The following is a 10,113-nucleotide window of genomic DNA, read 5'->3' on the forward strand; positions in this document are numbered from 1 at the left end:
AAGGCGTGGAAAATGTCCTCGTCCAGCACCCCCGGGCAGAAGGGGCAGGCCGCCGAGGCCGCTGGGTCCAAGTGACGCACAAAGGTGCCGGTGGCCAGGATGCCGTGCACGAGCCGCCACTGCAGGTCACCGGTCTTCTTGGCGATGGGCGCCTTATACAGCGTGCGCCACGCCGGGGTCCCGGGCCGCGCCAGGCGCCGCCGCCACGCGGTGTCCGGGCGGCCGGCGAGCACCTGGGCGTGCCGGGTGCGCACCACCCACATGTAGAGGCCCTTGCGGGGCAGGGTGCCAAAAGGGCAGCCCGTATTGCTGCTGGGGGGCACCGGGAGCCTGAGCAGCGTGTTGGGCCGCTCGGCCAGCTCGCCGGGTACCGCTGGGATGACGGGTAGCGGTGGGAAGGCGTCTTCTGCGGCGTCTGCGGTGGGGAGGGGCCGGCGAGTCTGGAGATGGGCTTCCAGGGCGGTCGCTGCCTCCGTCGGGAGGGCGGCCCTAACGGCCCGCAGAAGCCGCCCCGCGGTGCGGACGGAGCGCATCGCCAGCCGGGCAGCCAGGGCCTCGGGTGACAGCCAGTCCGACCGAGCGGGGTCCAGGAGGTGCTCCAGGCGGGTGGAGCGCGCCTCGACGAGAGCTGCCGTGAGGCTGGCGGAGGCCAGGCTCGGCACGACACGGTGCAGGGCCGGGTTGTGGACCAAGGGCTCTCGAAGGAGCTGCGGGAACCGCAGGTGCCTGGCCTGGGGACAGAGATGGAAGGCCGCCCGCCAGGCCCGCACCACGCTGCGGTAGAACGGGGGAAGGACCGCCCCGTTCAGGAAGGTGAGGTCCAGTTGAAACAGCTCCCGGTCAAAGCCGAGGCCCCCCACTCGCCGCAGGAATCGGCACGCCAGCTGTCGCCACGGGAGGTGGCCTTCGGTGTACAGGAGCCGCTGGAGGGCCTGCAGCCGATAGGCGGCCACCCTGCTGGCCAGATCGATCAGGCCCTGGCCCCCCTCGCCGGTGGGCAGGTAGAGGGCAGCTCGTGGGAGCCAGTGGCGTCCGTCCCACAGGAAATCGACCAGGAGCCGCTGCAGTCGCTCCAGTAGCTCCGGCGGAGGGTCCAGCACCGCGCAGCGGTGCCACAGGGTGGCCGCCGCCAGGTTATTGATGACGAGGACGCGCCCCCGGTAGGAAAGGCTGGGCAGGCGCCAGCGCCACCGCTGCAGGCGGGCCTCCACTCCCTCCTCGAGGCCGTCCCAGTTGCGCGCCATGAAGGTCGTCGGCCCCAGGAACACGCCCAAGACCTTGAGGCCCTCGCGGCGCCAGGCGAGGCCCCCCGGCAAGTCCGGCGGAGGCCTGCCAGTCCATGCGCCAAGCAGCAGAGTGTCACTCTTGCCCCAGTTGATGCGGGCGGAGGAGGCGCGCTCGTAGGCCCGCTGGCAATCTGCCAGAGCCCGCACGTCTTCCCGGGTGGCGAGGAAGACGGTGACGTCGTCCGCATAGGCCGACAGCCGGAGACGAGGGCCAGCGGACGGGCCCGTGGCCGATGGCAGGGCCACCCCGCTCAGGCGGCGGCGCAGCGCGTGTAACAGCGGCTCGATGGCCAGGGCGTAGAGCATGCCCGACAGCGGACAGCCCTGGCGAATGCCCCTGCGCGCGGGGAACGGAGCGCAAAGCACCCCGTTCACCTTGAGCAGGCTGGAAATGTCCCGGTACAAGACCCGGAGGGCCCCGGTGAAGAGGGGCCCAAAGCCAAAGGCCTCCAGCGTGCGGAAGAGGTAGGCGTGGCCCACGCGGTCAAAGGCCTTCTCCTGGTCGAGAGAGAGGAGGCCGACGTCGAGGCCAAAGAGCTCGCTGGCCGTGAGCAGGTCCCGCAGCAGGAACAGGTTGTCTTGTATGGTCCTGCCCGGCACGCAGTAGCTCTGCTCGGGCCCCGTGAGAGAGGCCATGACCGCGCGGAGGCGGGTGGCCAGCGCTTTGGCCAGAATCTTGTAGTCCGCGCACAGCAGGGAGACCGGCCGCCAGTTCTTCATGTAGCCCAGGTCTCCCTTCTTGGGCAGCAGGGTCAGCACCGCTCGGCGGCAGCTGATCGGCAAGACCTTGTCGGCGAGGCTCTCCTGGAAAACGCGCAGGAGGCTGGGGCCGAGGAGAGGCCAGAAGGTCTTGTAGAACTCGGCAGGCAGCCCGTCGAGGCCCGGGGCTTTGCCGGAGGCGAGGCCGGCCGTGGCCGCCGCCAGCTCTTCCAGGGACAAGTCCCGCTCCAGCTCGCCGGCCTCCAGGGCATCGAGACGCGGTAGGCCCTCGTGGAGTTCCCGCGTGGCCTCGGGGCACGACGGCTCGGCCGCGAACAGGTCGCGATAGAAGGCGACGGCACGTTCGCGGACTTCGCCCGGCTCTGTAATGACCCGGCCCTCAGGAGTCTTGAGATGGTCCAAGACTTTGCTCGCTGCCCGCCGCCGCTCCAGGTCGAAAAAGAAGCGGGTCGGGGCGTCGGTTTCCACCAGCTCCTGGCAGCGGGCGCGGATCCTCGCGCCGCGGGCCGCGCTCTCCGCCAAGTCGCGCAGGCATTTCCTGCGGAGCCGGAGGCTCTCGCTCAGTGCCGCGTCGCTGCCAGCGGCCAGCAGAGCAGCCTCGAGCTCCGCCACGTCCTCTTCCAACTCCCGGACACGGCGGCGCGTCTCGTTCGCGGCCAGCTGGGTGTACTGCTGGCAGAAGGCTCGGGTCTGGACCTTGCCCACGTCCCACCACAGCTTCCAGGAGGAGTGGCTCGGTCTCGCAGCCTCCCACCTCCGCCAAAAGTGGGCAAAGCAGTCCCGGAAATAAGAGTCCTGGAGCAGACTAATGTTCAAACACCAATACGGTGCCCGTGCACAGGCTCTCCCCGGCAGGCTCAGTTCGCTGAAGGCCAGGCCATGATCTGATAGACCCGAGGGAGCGATGCGGCTGCTGCGCAGGAGTGGCAGGTGGTGCCTGGTGATATAAAGGCGGTCGAGGCGAGCCATGGTGAGACCGCCGGCGCTCGTCTTGGCCCAGGTGTACTGGCGCGCATCGGGATGCAGGGCTCGCCAGACGTCCACGAGGTCTGCCCCCTCCAGGGCAGCTTGCAGCTTGCGAGCGGAGGGCAGGTGGGGCTCAGGCCCTGTGCGGTCGAGGCGCGGGGCAGTGGTGCAATTGAAATCGCCCCCGAGGAGGAGCAGGTCATCATCCTCGCTAGCGTCGCGCAGGAGGGCAGCCAAGCTCTCAAAGAAAGCGACCCTCTCCTGGCCATCGGAGGGCGCGTAGATGTTGACGAGCAGCAGACGGTGTTGCGCGAGGGTGACGCGGACGGTCAGCAGGCGGCCGGGGACGACCTCCCGCGGCACCGCCGCGTCAAGCTGCAGCTGCGGCGATAAGAGTGTCGCGACCCCCGCGCGGAGGCTGGTGCCGTGGCTCAGGAACACCTGTCCTCGCCAGGCAGCCCGCCAGGCCGCCTGGTTGAACCTGTCAGAGTGGGTCTCTTGTAGGAAGGCGATGGCCAGCCTCTTCTGTCGCAGGAGCTCCAGGACGGCCTCGCGCTTCACCGCGTCTCGACAGCCGTTGACGTTGAAGGTGCCAATGGTTGTGGCTGCCATGGGGGTGGGTGTGGGAGAGGAGGAGCAAAGCAGAGTGCGGGTGGAAGAGCGAGCACCCAAGAGCAGAGCAAGGCAATACAGACAGGTCAGGGAAGGCCTACCGTGCCCTACTCTAGTCGAGGGACCCGCCCAGGCCCCACTCCACTCTCACCCTCTGGGCAAGCTTGTCCAGACGGTAGGCCATCTGACGTGTGCCCCGATCTTGCTTCATGAGCTTGACTGCCGCCCTGGCAGCCTTGACAAACACTTTGGGGTCCGCACACCACTGGGTGATGTGCCCCGCTACATTTTTCTGCCCCTTGGTTAGCTTCAGCAAGGACAGGAGTCCCCCATAGTCAGGAGAGACCCAGGGGGGCTCCGCCAGCTTGGGGTGGATGTTGCCTACGGAAGAGCGGCGAGGCCGCACCCCCGGCGGGAGCTCGCCCGCAACTGCAGCGTCGACCCCCTCGATGTCCAGGCACATCAGCCGCCTCTCGTCGTCCGAGTCGAGGACGGGCTCCGCGAGGACATTCCCTGTCTTCTTGGGGGGGGAGGGGCCATCCCGCTCACGACGTCTCTTGCGAGACTCCGAGAGCTGGATCTCCATCTCGCTAACGTCCCCATCTGCTCCGGTAGGCTGGGGCGTGACCAAAGGGGCAGCGGGCTCTCCCGCCACCCCCGGGGCCAGGCCACCGGAAGAGAGACATTCGCCACTATCCCTGCTGCCGCCTGACTCCGGAGGCTGGGGGACAGGCGAGGGGAGGGGGACCCCTGAAGGCCCCTCCCCCCCACCCGCTAAGTCTGCCTCGTCGGTGGCTACATCCGACGGGGCGGGTGGTGTGGCAGCCGGAACGGGGTCCGGCTCTGTAGTGGGGGGGTCCTCGGCACTGGCCGAGGAGGGGTCTGTCAGGGATGGGGTGTCCTGAGAGGCCCCCCTCATCTCCCTCTCTTTTTCGGGTGGTAGGGAGGATGCCCGAGCCCCATCATCCGATGAGGCTCCAGCACCGCAGTCCCCGGCCACCCCAGCCACTTCGGCCGGGGCAGGCAGGGGGCAAGGGGAGGCGTCCGCCTCTCCACCCGGTGGGGCTGCCGCACCGAGGGCAGGGGGCGCCACAGACGGGGGAGGGGGCGGTGGGGCCACGGTAGTAGCACCAGCCCCTTGGCTGGACGATGGCTTCCCGCTGGAGACCCCAGTCCCCTGAGATGGAACGGAGGGGGAAGGAGGTCGGGAGGAAGAGCTCCCAGCCTCCCTGGGCCTGTCGCGTGCCCCAGAGGTCGACGCGCCGTCTTTCGGCGCTGCCGCAGGCGGCGATGGTCCGGCCGCCTTGCCCCGAGGGCACTGCGCGGCCAGGTGGGAGGAGCCCCCGCACTTGAAGCACGTGGTCTCTCCCACAGACAGATAGATAATAAACCGCCGCCCCTCGAGCGTGAGGCTCAGGGAGCGAGGCAGCGACTGGGGGCCCTCCTTGAGGAGCATGAAGACCTGCCTCCGAAAGGACAGGACGTGCTTGCCCTGAGGGTTCTTGTTTCCCATCGGCAGGCGGCGAAAAGGACTCGCGGGAAGCCCATAGGCCTCGAGTCCCCTGGCCAGCTCCCGATTGGAAACGTGCGGTGGGACGTTGGAAATCACCACCCTCACTGCCTGAGTCTCTAGGGGCGTGACAGGGTAGTGGATGCCCGCAATGTCCAGGCCCTCCGCACACACCCTGTCAACCAAGGCGGGCTTGCTCAAATAGATCATCGGGACCGTGTTCACGCGCCCCGCGTAGCGGATGGTACGCCATCCCAGGAGGGCGGCCAGAGCCTCCACGCAAGCCTCGAGCCCCACATGGAGAGGGGCATGAACCCTCAGGCCATGAGACAGTGGGAGGTCCTGAGAGACATCCTCATGCCAGCTGCCAGGCGTAGGAGCCGCCATTCCTCGCCAGGACAGGGTTAAACTGCGAAGCGCAGCAAAAAAAAAAAAAAAAAAAAAAAAAAAAAAAAAAAAAGCCTCAGGCTGACACGGGGGACTGGGACTGGGAGGGGGCTGAAAACGCCCCCAAATCGGCCTGAGGGGGGACAGAGCAACCCTGCAGGGGCTCAGGGCAAGCCCCAAGGCAGGGGCAGATGGCAGGGACCAAGGGAAGGGGCCCTGGGGGAGGGAGGCAGCAGAAATCAAAGGGAGAACTCAGGCGGGGGTGGGGGAGGGGCAGAGACAAACGAGGCTGCCAGAGCCCAGGGGAAAAAGGCTCAGAAAGTGGGGGGAAGGGGCAGGGAGGGGGTCCCCAGGGACAGGGTGGGGAGAGGCAAGGGGTTTTTTGGGGGAGGGACAGGAAAAGGGGGGCAGGGAGTGCGAGGCAACGAGCTGAAAGCACCTGAGCTGGAGGAGCTTAGAAGGGCTTCAGCTGTCGGCGGCCATCTTGAAAGAAAGACTTTTGACTTTTAAGAGACCTTTATTCCCCGGAGGGTGATGACTCGGAGCCAGTCAAAAGCATGTACAAGGATGCCCCAAGCTCTGGGCCTCATGGACAAGGCCTGGGCTCATGGCCTGCAAGGCCTGCCCGTACACTCTAGTCAAAACAAAAAAAAACCAACACAACGAACATAAGGACTATTTACAGTATTTACAGTTCTGCCAGCAGGGACACCCATGGAGGCCTCCGGGGTCGACCCGCACGAGCAAAAGTCCAGGGCCTCGGCCCGCTCGACGCGTCTCTGCGGCTTGAGCAGCCGGTGGCATCACAGAGCGAGGATCAGGTGTCCCGCCTCGACCCGGCACAGCACCCCCTCGAGGGCCCAGCGCTCCTCAAAGGCGGGCACCGTCCGCCGGAGGACAGCGTGCTCAAACTCGAGCGAGAGGCGGGCCCGCACCAGCAGGCGGAAGAGCTGCAGGGCGTCGACCATCCCGGTGCCGCTGAGCTGGTTTCGCCGGCTCTTCAGGGTGGCCATCTTGGCCTGGCCCAGCAGGAAGTTGGCCAGGCTGACCGTGGCCCGCTCGGCCGCCCGGTACGGAAAGGAGTGGACGTAGGCGTCTTCGGAGAGGTCTCGGCCCAGTACCCGAAGCAGTGCGCCCAGGGCGGCAAAGAGAGGCTGCAGCCGGGGGCAGTCGAGGAAGGCGTGGAAAATGTCCTCGTCCAGCACCCCCGGGCAGAAGGGGCAGGCCGCCGAGGCCGCTGGCTCCAAGTGACGCACAAAGGTGCCGGTGGCCAGGATGCCGTGCACGAGCCGCCACTGCAGGTCGCCGGTCTTCTTGGCGATGGGCGCCTTATACAGCGTGCGCCACGCCGGGGTCCCGGGCCGCGCCAGGCGCCGCCGCCACGCGGTGTCAGGGCGGCCGGCCAGCACCTGGGCGTGCCGGGTGCGCACCACCCACATGTAGAGGCCCTTGCGGGGCAGGGTGCCAAAAGGGCAGCCCGTATTGCTGCTGGGGGGCACCGGGAGCCTGAGCAGCGTGTTGGGCCGCTCGGCCAGCTCGCCGGGTACCGCTGGGATGACGGGTAGCGGTGGGAAGGCGTCTTCTGCGGCGTCTGCGGTGGGGAGGGGCCGGCGAGTCTGGAGATGGGCTTCCAGGGCGGTCGCTGCCTCCGCCGGGAGCGCGGCCCTAACGGCCCGCAGAAGCCGCCCCGCGGTGCGGACGGAGCGCATCGCCAGCCGGGCAGCCAGGGCCTCGGGTGACAGCCAGTCCGACCGAGCGGGGTCCAGGAGGTGCTCCAGGCGGGTGGAGCGCGCCTCGACGAGAGCTGCCGTGAGGCTGGCGGAGGCCAGGCTCGGCACGACACGGTGCAGGGCCGGGTTGTGGACCAAGGGCTCTCGAAGGAGCTGCGGGAACCGCAGGTGCCTGGCCTGGGGACAGAGATGGAAGGCCGCCCGCCAGGCCCGCACCACGCTGCGGTAGAACGGGGGAAGGACCGCCCCGTTCAGGAAGGTGAGGTCCAGTTGAAACAGCTCCCGGTCAAAGCCGAGGCCCCCCACTCGCCGCAGGAATCGGCACGCCAGCTGTCGCCACGGGAGGTGGCCTTCGGTGTACAGGAGCCGCTGGAGGGCCTGCAGCCGATAGGCGGCCACCCTGCTGGCCAGATCGATCAGGCCCTGGCCCCCCTCGCCGGTGGGCAGGTAGAGGGCAGCTCGTGGGAGCCAGTGGCGTCCGTCCCACAGGAAATCGACCAGGAGCCGCTGCAGTCGCTCCAGTAGCTCCGGCGGAGGGTCCAGCACCGCGCAGCGGTGCCACAGGGTGGCCGCCGCCAGGTTATTGATGACGAGGACGCGCCCCCGGTAGGAAAGGCTGGGCAGGCGCCAGCGCCACCGCTGCAGGCGGGCCTCCACTCCCTCCTCGAGGCCGTCCCAGTTGCGCGCCATGAAGGTCGTCGGCCCCAGGAACACGCCCAAGACCTTGAGGCCCTCGCGGCGCCAGGCGAGGCCCCCCGGCAAGTCCGGCGGAGGCCTGCCAGTCCATGCGCCAAGCAGCAGAGTGTCACTCTTGCCCCAGTTGATGCGGGCGGAGGAGGCGCGCTCGTAGGCCCGCTGGCAATCTGCCAGAGCCCGCACGTCTTCCCGGGTGGCGAGGAAGACGGTGACGTCGTCCGCGTAGGCCGACAGCCGGAGACGAGGGCCAGCGGACGGGCCCGTGGCCGATGGCAGGGCCACCCCACTCAGGCGGCGGCGCAGCGCGTGTAACAGCGGCTCGATGGCCAGGGCGTAGAGCATGCCCGACAGCGGACAGCCCTGGCGAATGCCCCTGCGCGCGGGGAACGGAGCGCAAAGCACCCCGTTCACCTTGAGCAGGCTGGAAATGTCCCGGTACAAGACCCGGAGGGCCCCGGTGAAGAGGGGCCCGAAGCCAAAGGCCTCCAGCGTGCGGAAGAGGTAGGCGTGGCCCACGCGGTCAAAGGCCTTCTCCTGGTCGAGAGAGAGGAGGCCGACGTCGAGGCCAAAGAGCTCGCTAGCCGTGAGCAGGTCCCGCAGCAGGAACAGGTTGTCTTGTATGGTCCTGCCCGGCACGCAGTAGCTCTGCTCGGGCCCGGTGAGAGAGGCCATGACCGCGCGGAGGCGGGTGGCCAGCGCTTTGGCCAGAATCTTGTAGTCCGCGCACAGCAGGGAGACCGGCCGCCAGTTCTTCATGTAGCCCAGGTCTCCCTTCTTGGGCAGCAGGGTCAGCACCGCTCGGCGGCAGCTGATCGGCAAGACCTTGTCGGCGAGGCTCTCCTGGAAAACGCGCAGGAGGCTGGGGCCGAGGAGAGGCCAGAAGGTCTTGTAGAACTCGGCAGGCAGCCCGTCGAGGCCCGGGGCTTTGCCGGAGGCGAGGCCGGCCGTGGCGGCCGCCAGCTCTTCCAGGGACAAGTCCCGCTCCAGCTCGCCGGCCTCCAGGGCATCGAGACGCGGTAGGCCCTCGTGGAGTTCCCGCGTGGCCTCGGGGCACGACGGCTCGGCCGCGAACAGGTCGCGATAGAAGGCGACGGCACGTTCGCGGACTTCGCCCGGCTCTGTAATGACCCGGCCCTCAGGAGTCTTGAGATGGTCCAAGACTTTGCTCGCTGCCCGCCGCCGCTCCAGGTCGAAAAAGAAGCGGGTCGGGGCGTCGGTTTCCACCAGCTCCTGGCAGCGGGCGCGGATCCTCGCGCCGCGGGCCGCGCTCTCCGCCAAGTCGCGCAGGCATTTCCTGCGGAGCCGGAGGCTCTCGCTCAGTGCCGCGTCGCTGCCAGCGGCCAGCAGAGCAGCCTCGAGCTCCGCCACGTCCTCCTCCAACTCCCGGATACGGCGGCGCGTCTCGTTCGCGGCCAGCTGGGTGTACTGCTGGCAGAAGGCTCGGGTCTGGACCTTGCCCACGTCCCACCACAGCTTCCAGGAGGAGTGGCTCGGTCTCGCAGCCTCCCACCTCCGCCAAAAGTGGGCAAAGCAGTCCCGGAAATAAGAGTCCTGGAGCAGACTAATGTTCAAACACCAATACGGTGCCCGTGCACAGGCTCTCCCCGGCAGGCTCAGTTCGCTGAAGGCCAGGCCATGATCTGATAGACCCGAGGGAGCGATGCGGCTGCTGCGCAGGAGTGGCAGGTGGTGCCTGGTGATATAAAGGCGGTCGAGGCGAGCCATGGTGAGACCGCCGGCACTCGTCTTGGCCCAGGTGTACTGGCGCGCATCGGGATGCAGGGCTCGCCAGACGTCCACGAGGTCTGCCCCCTCCAGGGCAGCTTGCAGCTTGCGAGCGGAGGGCAGGTGGGGCTCAGGCCCTGTGCGGTCGAGGCGCGGGGCAGTGGTGCAATTGAAATCGCCCCCGAGGAGGAGCAGGTCATCATCCTCGCTAGCGTCGCGCAGGAGGGCAGCCAAGCTCTCAAAGAAAGCGACCCTCTCCTGGCCATCGGAGGGCGCGTAGATGTTGACGAGCAGCAGACGGTGTTGCGCGAGGGTGACGCGGACGGTCAGCAGGCGGCCGGGGACGACCTCCCGCGGCACCGCCGCGTCAAGCTGCAGCTGCGGCGATAAGAGTGTCGCGACCCCCGCGCGGAGGCTGGTGCCGTGGCTCAGGAACACCTGTCCTCGCCAGGCAGCCCGCCAGGCCGCCTGGTTGAACCTG

Source organism: Alligator mississippiensis, chromosome 3 (assembly GCF_030867095.1).
Source record: "Alligator mississippiensis isolate rAllMis1 chromosome 3, rAllMis1, whole genome shotgun sequence".
In the NCBI taxonomy this organism is placed as follows: domain Eukaryota; kingdom Metazoa; phylum Chordata; order Crocodylia; family Alligatoridae; genus Alligator; species Alligator mississippiensis.